We start from the raw sequence: 11,827 nt of genomic DNA on the forward strand, positions 1-11,827 counted from the left end.
GCTGCATTCTGCTAAAAATCCACCGGATGGCAACGGAGAGCCGCTCTCCCCGGCTCGTCCACAAGGCGGCGCCACTTCCAGGAGACCCAGGGGGGCGAGCCTGAGGCGGCAGGCTGGCCCAGGGTTCCAGGAGAGAGGGAGAGATTGTCCCAGGCGGCTGGGAGAGCCAGGCCTACCCAGGGCTACCCGAGCCTGGGTAATGCCGGAGGCTCAGTCCCTAGCAGGTGGCAGGCTGCATTCTGCTAAGTGTCTACCAAGAGGGCACCACTTCCAGGCAACCCAGGGGGCTAAGCCTGAGGCGGCAGGCAGGCCCAGGGTTCCAGGAGAGAGGGAGAGATTGTCCCAGGCGGCTGGGAAAGCCAGGCCTACCCAGGGCTACCCGAGCCTGGGTAACGCCGGAGGCTAAGTCCCTAGCAGGTGGAAGGCTGCAATCTGCTAAAAATCCACCGGATGGCAACGGAGAGGCGCGCTCCCCGGCTTGTCCACAAGGCGGCGCCAGCATTCAGGTTGCAGGCTGCATTCTGCTAAAATTCCACCGGATGGCAACGGAGAGCCGCTCTCCCCGGCTCGTCCACAAGGCGGCGCCACTTCCAGGAGACCCAGGGGGGCGAGCCTGAGGCGGCAGGCTGGCCCAGGGTTCCAGGAGAGAGGGAGAGATTGTCCCCGGCGGCTGGGAGAGCCAGGCCGACTCAGGGCTCCATAAGCCCGGTAGAAGCTGAAGATTAAGCCCCCAGTCTACCAGCTACCCTCCCTGGAGCTCAGCTTAGGGAGAAGTCTCATTTAGCTGGATAAGTCACATTCGGGCGGACAAGTCACATTTGCCAGCATAAGTCACATTTGGGAGGACAAGTCACATTTCCCAGCATAAGTCACATTTGGGAGGACAAGTCACATTTGCCAGCATAAGTCACATTTGCCAGCATAAGTCACATTTGCCAGCATAAGTCACATTTGCCAGCATAAGTCACATTTGCCAGCATAAGTCACATTTGCCAGCATAAGTCACATTTGCCAGCATAAGTCACATTTGCCAGCATAAGTCACATTTGCCAGCATAAGTCACATTTGCCAGCATAAGTCACATTTGCCAGCATAAGTCACATTTGCCAGCATAAGTCACATTTGCCAGCATAAGTCACATTTGCCAGCATAAGTCACATTTGCCAGCATAAGTCACATTTGCCAGCATAAGTCACATTTGCCAGCATAAGTCACATTTGCCAGCATAAGTCACATTTCCAAGCATAAGTCACATTTCCAAGCATAAGTCACATTTCCAAGCATAAGTCACATTTCCAAGCATAAGTCACAGTTGGACTTAATAGTCGGGCCCAGAGAGATTCCCATGAGTGCTATCTCTGGCAGTGGGCTTAATAGTCGGCCCCGGAGGGTCGGCGGTGGGGCTTAATAGTCGGGCCCGGAGAGACTTCCAGGGACGGCCGTTTGTCAGGGGGCTTAATGGCGGGGTCCGATCGGCCTCCCGTGGAAGCCTGCCTGGGGGAGCGGTGAGGACTCTTGAGGGCCAGCGGAAGGAAGAGGTGGTGCTGTATTTGACCCCGGCTGCCGGGAGATGGGGAGCTGGAGGGTTGCCCCGAGGCGGGGTCTGCAGGGAGAACCGGGTTCCGGAGCGGGCGGGCCTAGGGGAGGCAAGCCGGGCCGGGGCTCACCCTCCTGGGCAGGGTCCGAGGGGAGCTTCCCCCTGAGAGAACTTCCACTTCCGTAGACACTTTGACAAAAAAACCCCCAAAAAACCGGAGCCCCCGAGGAGGCCTTCCTGCGGCGAGCGCCAGGCCGGGCTGGGGCTACCCAAGCCTGGGTAAAGCCAGAGGCTAAGTCCCTAACAGGTGGAAGGCTGCATTCTGCTAAGTGTCTACCAGAGGGCGACACTTCCAGGAGACCCAGGGGGCTAAGCCTGAGGCGGCAGGCTGGCCCAGGGTTCCAGGAGAGAGGGAGAGACCGTCCCAGGCGGCTGGGAGAGCCAGGCCTACCCAGGGCTACCCGAGCCTGGGTACATGCCGGAGGCTAAGTCCCTAGCAGGTGGAAGGCTGCATTCTGCTAAGTGTCTACCAGAGGGCGACACTTCCAGGAGACCCAGGGGGCTAAGCCTGAGGCGGCAGGCTGGCCCAGGGTTCCAGGAGAGAGGGAGAGACCGTCCCAGGCGGCTGGGAGAGCCAGGCCTACCCAGGGCTACCCGAGCCGGGGTACATGCCGGAGGCTAAGTCCCTAGCAGGTGGAAGGCTGCATTCTGCTAAGTGTCTACCAGAGGGCGACACTTCCAGGAGACCCAGGGGGCTAAGCCTGAGGCGGCAGGCTGGCCCAGGGTTCCAGGAGAGAGGGAGAGACCGTCCCAGGCGGCTGGGAGAGCCAGGCCTACCCAGGGCTACCCGAGCCGGGGTACATGCCGGAGGCTAAGTCCCTAGCAGGTGGAAGGCTGCATTCTGCTAAGTGTCTACCAGAGGGCGACACTTCCAGGAGACCCAGGGGGCTAAGCCTGAGGCGGCAGGCTGGCCATGGGTTCCAGGAGGGAGGGAGAGATCGTCCCGGGCGGCTGGGAAAAAAGCCAGGCCGACCCAGGGCTACCCGAGCCTGGGCAAAGCCAGAGGCTAAGTCCCTAGCAGGTGGCAGGCTGCGTTCTGCTAAGTGTCTTCCAGAGGGAGACACTTCCAGGAGACCCAGGGGGCTAAGCCTGAGGGCGGCAGGCCGGCCATGGGTTCCAGGAGGGAGGGAGAGATTGTCCCAGGCGGCTGGGAAAGCCAGGGCTACCCGAGCCTGGGTAACGCCAGAGACTTAGTCCCTAGCAGCTGGCAGGCTGCAATCTGCTAAAAATCCACCGGATGGCAACGGAGAGCCGCAGTCCCCGGCTCGTCCACAAGGCGGCGCCAGCACTCGGGTTGCAGGCTGCATTCTGTTAAAAATCCACCGGATGGCAACGTAGAGCCGCTCTCCCCGGCTCATCCACAAGGCGGCGCCACTTCCAGGCGACCCAGGGGGCTAAGCCTGAGGTGGGAGGCCGGCCCAGGGTTCCAGGAGAGAGGGAGAGATCGTCCCGGGCGGCTGGGAAAAAAGCCAGGCCGACCCAGGGCTACCCAAGCCTGGGTAAAGCCAGAGGCTAAGTCCCTAGCAGGTGGCAGGCTGCGTTCTGCTAAGTGTCTTCCAGAGGGAGACACTTCCAGGAGACCCAGGGGGCTAAGCCTGAGGCGGCAGGCTGGCCCAGGGTTCCAGGAGAGAGGGAGAGACCGTCCCAGGCGGCTGGGAGAGCCAGGCCTACCCAGGGCTACCCGAGCCGGGGTACATGCCGGAGGCTAAGTCCCTAGCAGGTGGAAGGCTGCATTCTGCTAAGTGTCTACCAGAGGGCGACACTTCCAGGAGACCCAGGGGGCTAAGCCTGAGGCGGCAGGCTGGCCCAGGGTTCCAGGAGAGAGGGAGAGACCGTCCCAGGCGGCTGGGAGAGCCAGGCCTACCCAGGGCTACCCGAGCCTGGGTACATGCCGGAGGCTAAGTCCCTAACAGGTGGAAGGCTGCGTTCTGCTAAGTGTCTACCAGAGGGCGACACTTCCAGGAGACCCAGGGGGCTAAGCCTGAGGCGGCAGGCTGGCCATGGGTTCCAGGAGGGAGGGAGAGATGGTCCCAGGCGGCTGGGAAAGCCAGGCCTACCCGAGCCTGGGTAATGCCAGAGGCTAAGTCCCTAGCAGGTGGAAGGCTGCAATCTGCTAAAAATCCACCGGATGGCAACGGAGAGCCGCAGTCCCCGGCTCGTCCACAAGGCGGCGCCAGCACTCGGGTTGCAGGCTGCATTCTGCTAAAAATCCACCGGATGGCAACGGAGAGCCGCTCTCCCCCGCTTGTCCACAAGGCGGCGCCACTTCCAGGCGACCCAGGGGGCTAAGCCTGAGGGCGGCAGGCCGGCCCAGGGTTCCAGGAGAGAGGGAGAGATCGTCCCAGGCGGCTGGGACAGCCAGGCCGACCCGAGCCTGGGTAATGCCAGAGGCTAAGTCCCTAGCAGGTGGAAGGCTGCAATCTGCTAAGTGTCTACCAAGAGGGCACCACTTCCAGGCAACCCAGGGGGCTAAGCCTGAGGCGGCAGGCTGGCCCAGGGTTCCAGGAGAGAGGGAGAGATCGTCCCAGGCGGCTGGGAAAAAAGCCAGGCCGACCCAGGGCTACCCTAGCCTGGGTAAAGCCAGAGGCTAAGTCCCTAGCAGGCGGCAGGCTGCGTTCTGCTAAGTGACTTCCAGAGGGAGACACTTCCAGGAGACCCAGGGGGCTAAGCCTGAGGGCGGCAGGCCGGCCCAGGGTTCCAGGAGAGAGGGAGAGTTCGTCCCAGGCGGCTGGGAAAAAAGCCAGGCCTACCCAGGGCTACCCGAGCCTGGGTACATGCCGGAGGCTAAGTCCCTAGCAGGTGGAAGGCTGCAATCTGCTAAAAATCCACCGGATGGCAACGGAGAGCCGCGGTCCCCGGCTCGTCCACAAGGCGGCGCCAGCACTCGGGTTGCAGGCTGCATTCTGCTAAAAATCCACCGGATGGCAACGGAGAGCCGCTCTCCCCCGCTTGTCCACAAGGCGGCGCCACTTCCAGGCGACCCAGGGGGCTAAGCCTGAGGGCGGCAGGCCGGCCCAGGGTTCCAGGAGAGAGGGAGAGATCGTCCCAGGCGGCTGGGAAAGCCAGGCCTACCCAGGGCTACCCGAGCCTGGGTACATGCCGGAGGCTGAGTCCCTTGCAGGTGGAAGGCTGCAATCTGCTAAAAATCCACCGGATGGCAACGGAGAGCCGCAGTCCCCGGCTCGTCCACAAGGCGGCGCCAGCACTCGGGTTGCAGGCTGCATTCTGCTAAAAGTCCACCGGATGGCAACGTAGAGCCGCTCTCCCCCGCTTGTCCACAAGGCGGCGCCACTTCCAGGCGACCCAGGGGGCTAAGCCTGAGGGCGGCAGGCCGGCCCAGGGTTCCAGGAGAGAGGGAGAGATGGTCCCAGGCGGCTGGGAAAGCCAAGCCTACCCAGGGCTACCCGAGCCTGGGTAGATGCCGGAGGCTAAGTCCCTAGCAGGTGGAAGGCTGCATTCTGCTAAGTGTCTACCAGAGGTAGACGCTTCCAGGAAACCCAGGGGGCTAAGCCTGAGGGCGGCAGGCCGGCCATGGGCTCCAGGAGAGAGGGAGAGATTGTCCCAGGCGGCTGGGAAAGCCAGGCCTACCCAGGGCTACCCGAGCCTGGATACATGCCGGAGGCTAAGTCCCTAGCAGGTGGAAGGCTGCATTCTGCTAAAAATCCACCGGATGGCAACGGAGAGCCGCGGTCCCCGGCTCGTCCACAAGGCGGCGCCAGCACTCGGGTTGCAGGCTGCATTCTGCTAAAAATCCACCGGATGGCAACGGAGAGCCGCTCTCCCCCGCTTGTCCACAAGGCGGCGCCACTTCCAGGCGACCCAGGGGGCTAAGCCTGAGGGCGGCAGGCCGGCCCAGGGTTCCAGGAGAGAGGGAGAGATCGTCCCGGGCGGCTGGGAAAAAAGCCAGGCCGACCCAGGGCTACCCTAGCCTGGGTAAAGCCAGAGGCTAAGTCCCTAGCAGGCGGCAGGCTGCGTTCTGCTAAGTGACTTCCAGAGGGAGACACTTCCAGGAGACCCAGGGGGCTAAGCCTGAGGGCGGCAGGCCGGCCCGGGGTTCCAGGAGAGAGGGAGAGATCGTCCCAGGCGGCTGGGAAAAAAAGCCAGGCCGACCCAGGGCCACCCCAGCCTGGGTAAAGCCAGAGGATAAGTCCCTAGCAGGTGGAAAGCTGCAATTTGCTATGGAAAGCTGCAATTTGCTATGGAAAGCTGCAATTTGCTAAAAATCCACCGGATGGCAACGTAGAGCCGCTCTCCCCGGCTCGTCCACAAGGCGGCGCCACTTCCGGGCGACCCAGGGGGCTAAGCCTGAGGGCGGCAGGCCGGCCCAGGGTTCCAGGAGAGAGGGAGAGATCGTCCCGGGCGGCTGGGAAAAAGCCAGGCCGACCCAGGGCTGCCGTTGCCTGGGTAATGCCGGAGGCCGAGTCCCTAGCAGGTGGCAGGCTGCTAGCGTCTACCAGAGGGCGAGATCCCGCCTCCCCGAGCGGCCGGGGAGAGAGGATTTGCAGGAGCTGACAGGCGCGCACGCAGAAGGGAAATCCCCCTTGGCGGCCGGGGGGAGAGACGATTTGCAGGAGCTGACAGGCGCGCACGCGCGCGCGCAGAAGGGAAAGTCCCCGGGCGGCCGCGGGGAGAGAGGAGAGATGATTGGCAGGAGCTGACAGGCGCGCACGCGCAGAAGGGAAGTCACCCTCGGCGGGCGGCGGGAGAGACGATTTGCAGGAGCTGACAGGCGCGCACGCGCAGAAGGGAGAGTCGTCCCCCCCGGGCCGGGGAGAGAGATGATTGGCAGCCGGCGGAGGTAGCTGCCAGGCGGACCAGAAGGAGAACTGCGGCCGCTCCGAGCAGAAGGGAAATCCCCCGGGCCTCCGGGGAGACGAGCGGCCTCTGGCAGGCGCGGCGAGCCGGCGCCGGCGCCGCCATCCCGGGCGAGGCGACGGGCGCCTCCCGCCCGGCGCATATGGCACTTCCGTCGACACTTAGTCAAATTTTCAACTTTCAAAATTCCTCCGGCGGCCGTGTTTCACTCCGGGGAGCGGCGCCCTCACGCCGGCGGCGGCGCGCCTCGGCCGGCACGAAGGGGTACCACCTCGAGTCGGTGTCGGGGGTCCCGCCGTGGAACCGGGCGTCGGACGGCCCCGGAGGAGGCCTCGGAGCCGAAAAGGCACTACCGGAATGAGGTTGAATTTGACGGCCGGATCCGGGCCGGAGTTCCACAAAGTCGGACACTTTGAGTGGTTGGTCTTCATGTAATGGGACAGGTGACACTCTCTCTGTGACCTACTTTTGAACACCCCCGTCAAGAACCGTGTCCGAGACAGCGTGTGCTGTCAATTAGCTTACCAAAAGTCAGAGTACCAGGGCATCGGACACCCGACTCTGACAAAGTCCCAGTGAACTCTGCTGACAGGCCGCCGACGGCGGATCCCTGCGGGGGGGAGGCAGAGCGAGGGCACCGCCCCCCCCGAGTTGCGAGACAAGCCTCTTTAGGTCGCGTGGCAAGCCTCGGTTTTCAGGCGGGCGCTTCCCGCCGAGCCAATCGGCACTTTTAGACACTTTTGGGGAAAAAAAAAAGAAAAAGTCAAACTTTGAAAAATAAATAACCAACGAAACACGGACCAATGAGAACCGCTTCCGGCTGGTCGCGGAAGGGAGAGATGATTGGCAGGAGCTGCCCTGCGCGCTAGAATGAGAACTGCGGCCGCTCCGAGCAGAAGGGAAATCCCCCGGGCGGGCCAGGGGAGACGAGCGGCCGCTGGCAGGTACGGCGAGAGGGCGCCGGTGCCGCCATCCCGGGCGAGGCGACGGGCGCCCCCCGCTGAGCCGATCGGCTCTTGGACACTTTGGGGAAAAAAATAAAAAATAAAAAAGGCAAACTTTGAAATAAAACCCCACGAAACACGGACCTCGGTGAGATCCCCCGGGCGGCCGGGGAGAGATGATTGGCAGGAGCTGCCAGGCGCGCAGAAGGGAAGTCCCCCTGTGCGGCCGGGGAGAGATGATTGGCAGCAGGCGGAGGCAGCCGCCAGGCGGACCAGAAGGAGAACTGCGGCCGCTCCGAGCAGAAGGGAAATCCCCCGGCGCGGGCCAGGGGAGACGAGCGGCCGCTGGCAGGTACGGCGAGAGGGCGCCGGTGCCGCCATCCCGGGGGAGGCGACGGGCGCCTCCCGCCGAGCCGATCGGCACTTTTAGACACTTTGGGGGAAAAAGACCGACATTTTAATAAACCCCATACAACACGGACCAGTGAGAACTGCAGCCGGCCGGCCGGCCGGCCGGCGCAGAAGGGAGGTCCCCCGGGAGGGCCGGGGGAGAGATGATTGGCAGGCGGAGGTAGCTGCCAGGCGCGCGCAGAAGGGAAGTTCCCCCGGGCGGCCGGGGGGAGAGAGAGAGAGAGATGATTGGCAGCCGGCGGAGGTAGCTGCCAGGCGGACCAGAACGAGAACTGCGGCCGCTCGGAGCGGAAGGGGAAGTCTGAGGCGGCAGGCCGGCCCAGGGTTCATGGAGAGAGGGAGAGATTGTCCCAGGCGGCTGGGAAAAAAGCCAGGCCGACCCAGGGCCACCCCAGCCTGGGTAAAGCCAGAGGATAAGTCCCTAGCAGGCGGCAGGCTGCGTTCTGCTAAGTGTCTACCGAGAGGGCACCACTTCCAGGCAACCCAGGGGGCTAAGCCTGAGGCGGCAGGCTGGCCCAGGGTTCCAGGAGAAGAGGGAGAGATCGTCCCAGGCGGCTGGGAAAGCCAGGCCTACCCAGGGCTACCCGAGCCTGGGCACATGCCGGAGGCTAAGTCCCTAGCAGGTGGAAGGCTGCAATCTGCTAAAAATCCACCGGATGGCAACGGAGAGCCGCAGTCCCCGGCTCGTCCACAAGGCGGCGCCAGCACTCGGGTTGCAGGCTGCATTCTGCTAAAAATCCACCGGATGGCAACGGAGAGCCGCTCTCCCCGGCTCGTCCACAAGGCGGCGCCACTTCCAGGCGACCCAGGGGGCTAAGCCTGAGGCGGCAGGCCGGCCCAGGGTTCCAGGAGAGAGAGGGAGAGATCGTCCCAGGCGGCTGGGAAAGCCAGGCCGACCCAGGGCTACCCGAGCCTGGGTAAAGCCAGAGGCTAAGTCCCTAGCAGGTGGCAGGCTGCATGCTGCCAAGTGTCTACCGAGAGGGCACCACTTCCAGGCGACCCAGGGGGCTAAGCCTGAGGCGGCAGGCTGGCCCAGGGTTCCAGGAGAGAGGGAGAGATTGTCCCAGGCGGCTGGGAAAGCCAGGGCTACCCGAGCCTGGGTACATGCCGGAGGCTGAGTCCCTAGCAGGCGGCAGGCTGAATTCTGCTAAGTGTCTACCAGAGGGCGACACTTCCAGGAGACCCAGGGGGCTAAGCCTGAGGCGGCAGGCTGGCCCAGGGTTCCAGGAGAGAGGGAGAGATTGACCCAGGCGGCTGGGAAAGCCAGGCCTACCCAGGGCCACCCGAGCCTGGGTACATGCCGGAGGCTAAGTCCCTAGCAGGTGGAAGGCTGCAATTTGCTATGGAAAGCTGCAATTTGCTAAAAATCCACCGGATGGCAACGGAGAGCGGCTCTCCCCGGCTCGTCCACAAGGCGGCGCCACTTCCAGGCGACCCAGGGGGCTAAGCCTGAGGCGGCAGGCCGGCCCAGGGTTCCAGGAGAGAGGGAGAGATTGTCCCAGGCGGCTGGGAAAGCCAGGCCGACCCAGGGCTACCCGAGCCTGGGTAAAGCCAGAGGCTAAGTCCCTAGCAGGTGGCAGGCTGCATTCTGCTAAGTGTCTACCAAGAGGGCACCACTTCCAGGCAACCCAGGGGGCTAAGCCTGAGGCGGCAGGCTGGCCCAGGGTTCCAGGAGAAGAAGGAGAGATCGTCCCAGGCGGCTGGGAAAGCCAGGCCTACCCAGGGCTACCCGAGCCTGGGTACATGCCGGAGGCTAAGTCCCTAGCAGGTGGAAGGCTGCAATTTGCTATGGAAAGCTGCAATTTGCTAAAAATCCACCGGATGGCAACGGAGAGCGGCTCTCCCCGGCTCGTCCACAAGGCGGCGCCACTTCCAGGCGACCCAGGGGGCTAAGCCTGAGGCGGCAGGCCGGCCCAGGGTTCCAGGAGAGAGGGAGAGATTGTCCCAGGCGGCTGGGAAAGCCAGGCCGACCCAGGGCTACCCGAGCCTGGGTAAAGCCAGAGGCTAAGTCCCTAGCAGGTGGCAGGCTGCATTCTGCTAAGTGTCTACCAAGAGGGCACCACTTCCAGGCAACCCAGGGGGCTAAGCCTGAGGCGGCAGGCTGGCCCAGGGTTCCAGGAGAGAGGGAGAGATTTGTCCCAGGCGGCTGGGAAAGCCAGGCCTACCCAGGGCTACCAGAGCCTGGGTACATGCCGGAGGCTAAGTCCCTAGCAGGTGGAAGGCTGCAATTTGCTATGGAAAGCTGCAATTTGCTAAAAATCCACCGGATGGCAACGGAGAGCGGCTCTCCCCAGCTCGTCCACAAGGCGGCGCCACTTCCAGGCGACCCAGGGGGCTAAGCCTGAGGCGGCAGGCCGGCCCAGGGTTCCAGGAGAGAGGGAGAGATTGTCCCAGGCGGCTGGGAAAGCCAGGCCGACCCAGGGCTACCCGAGCCTGGGTAAAGCCAGAGGCTAAGTCCCTAGCAGGTGGCAGGCTGCATTCTGCTAAGTGTCTACCAGAGGGCGACACTTCCAGGAGACCCAGGGGGCTAAGCCTGAGGCGGCAGGCTGGCCCAGGGTTCCAGGAGAGAGGGAGAGACCGTCCCAGGCGGCTGGGAGAGCCAGGCCTACCCAGGGCTACCCGAGCCTGGGTACATGCCGGAGGCTAAGTCCCTAGCAGGTGGAAGGCTGCAATTTGCTATGGAAAGCTGCAATTTGCTAAAAATCCACCGGATGGCAACGGAGAGCGGCTCTCCCCGGCTCGTCCACAAGGCGGCGCCACTTCCAGGCGACCCAGGGGGCTAAGCCTGAGGCGGCAGGCCGGCCCAGGGTTCCAGGAGAGAGGGAGAGATTGTCCCAGGCGGCTGGGAAAGCCAGGCCGACCCAGGGCTACCCGAGCCTGGGTAAAGCCAGAGGCTAAGTCCCTAGCAGGTGGCAGGCTGCATTCTGCTAAGTGTCTACCAAGAGGGCACCACTTCCAGGCGACCCAGGGGGCTAAGCCTGAGGCGGCAGGCTGGCCCAGGGTTCCAGGAGAGAGGGAGAGATTGTCCCAGGCGGCTGGGAAAGCCAGGCCTACCCAGGGCTACCCGAGCCTGGGTACATGCCGGAGGCTAAGTCCCTAGCAGGTGGAAGGCTGCAATTTGCTATGGAAAGCTGCAATTTGCTAAAAATCCACCGGATGGCAACGGAGAGCGGCTCTCCCCGGCTCGTCCACAAGGCGGCGCCACTTCCAGGCGACCCAGGGGGCTAAGCCTGACCCAGGGGGCTAAGCCTGAGGCGGCAGGCCGGCCCAGGGTTCCAGGACAGAGGGAGAGATCGTCCCAGGCGGCTGGGAAAAGCCAGGCCGACCCAGGGCTGCCGGAGCCTGGGTAATGCCAGAGGCCGAGTCCCTAGCAGGTGGCAGGCTGCTAGCGTCTACCAGAGGGCGAGATCCCGCCTCCCCGAGCGGCCGGGGAGAGAGGATTTGCAGGAGCTGACAGGCGCGCAGAAGGGAAATCCGGAGAGATGATTGGCAGCCGGCGGAGGCAGCCGCCAGGCGGACCGGAAGGAGAACTGCGGCCGCTGGGAGCGGAAGGGAAATCCCCCGGGCGTCCGGGGAGACTAGCGGCCGCGGCAGGCGCGGCGACCCGGCGCCGGTGCCGCCATCCCGGGCGAGGCGACGGGCGCCTCCCCGCCGGCGCAGTTGGCACTTCCGTCGACACTTTGCCAAATTTTCAACTTTCAAAATTCCTCCGGCGGCCGTTTTTCACACCGGGGAGCGGCGTCCTCACGCCGGCGGCGGCGCACCTCGGCCGGCAAAAAGGGGTACCTCCTCGAGTCGGTGTCGGGGGTCCCGCCGTGGAACCGGGCGTCGGACGGCCCCGGAGGAGGCCTCGGAGCGGAAAAGGCACTACCGGAATGAGGTTGAATTTGACGGCCGGATCCGGGCCGGAGTTCCACAAAGTCGGACACTTTGAGTGGTTGGTCTTCATGTAATGGGACAGGTGACACTCTCTCTGTGACCTACTTTTGAACACCCCCGTCAAGAACCGTGTCCGAGACAGCGAGTCCTGTCAATTAGCTTACCAAAAGTCAGAGTACCA

This window comes from Leptodactylus fuscus, unplaced genomic scaffold (assembly GCF_031893055.1).
Source record: "Leptodactylus fuscus isolate aLepFus1 unplaced genomic scaffold, aLepFus1.hap2 HAP2_SCAFFOLD_930, whole genome shotgun sequence".
NCBI lineage: Eukaryota > Metazoa > Chordata > Amphibia > Anura > Leptodactylidae > Leptodactylus > Leptodactylus fuscus.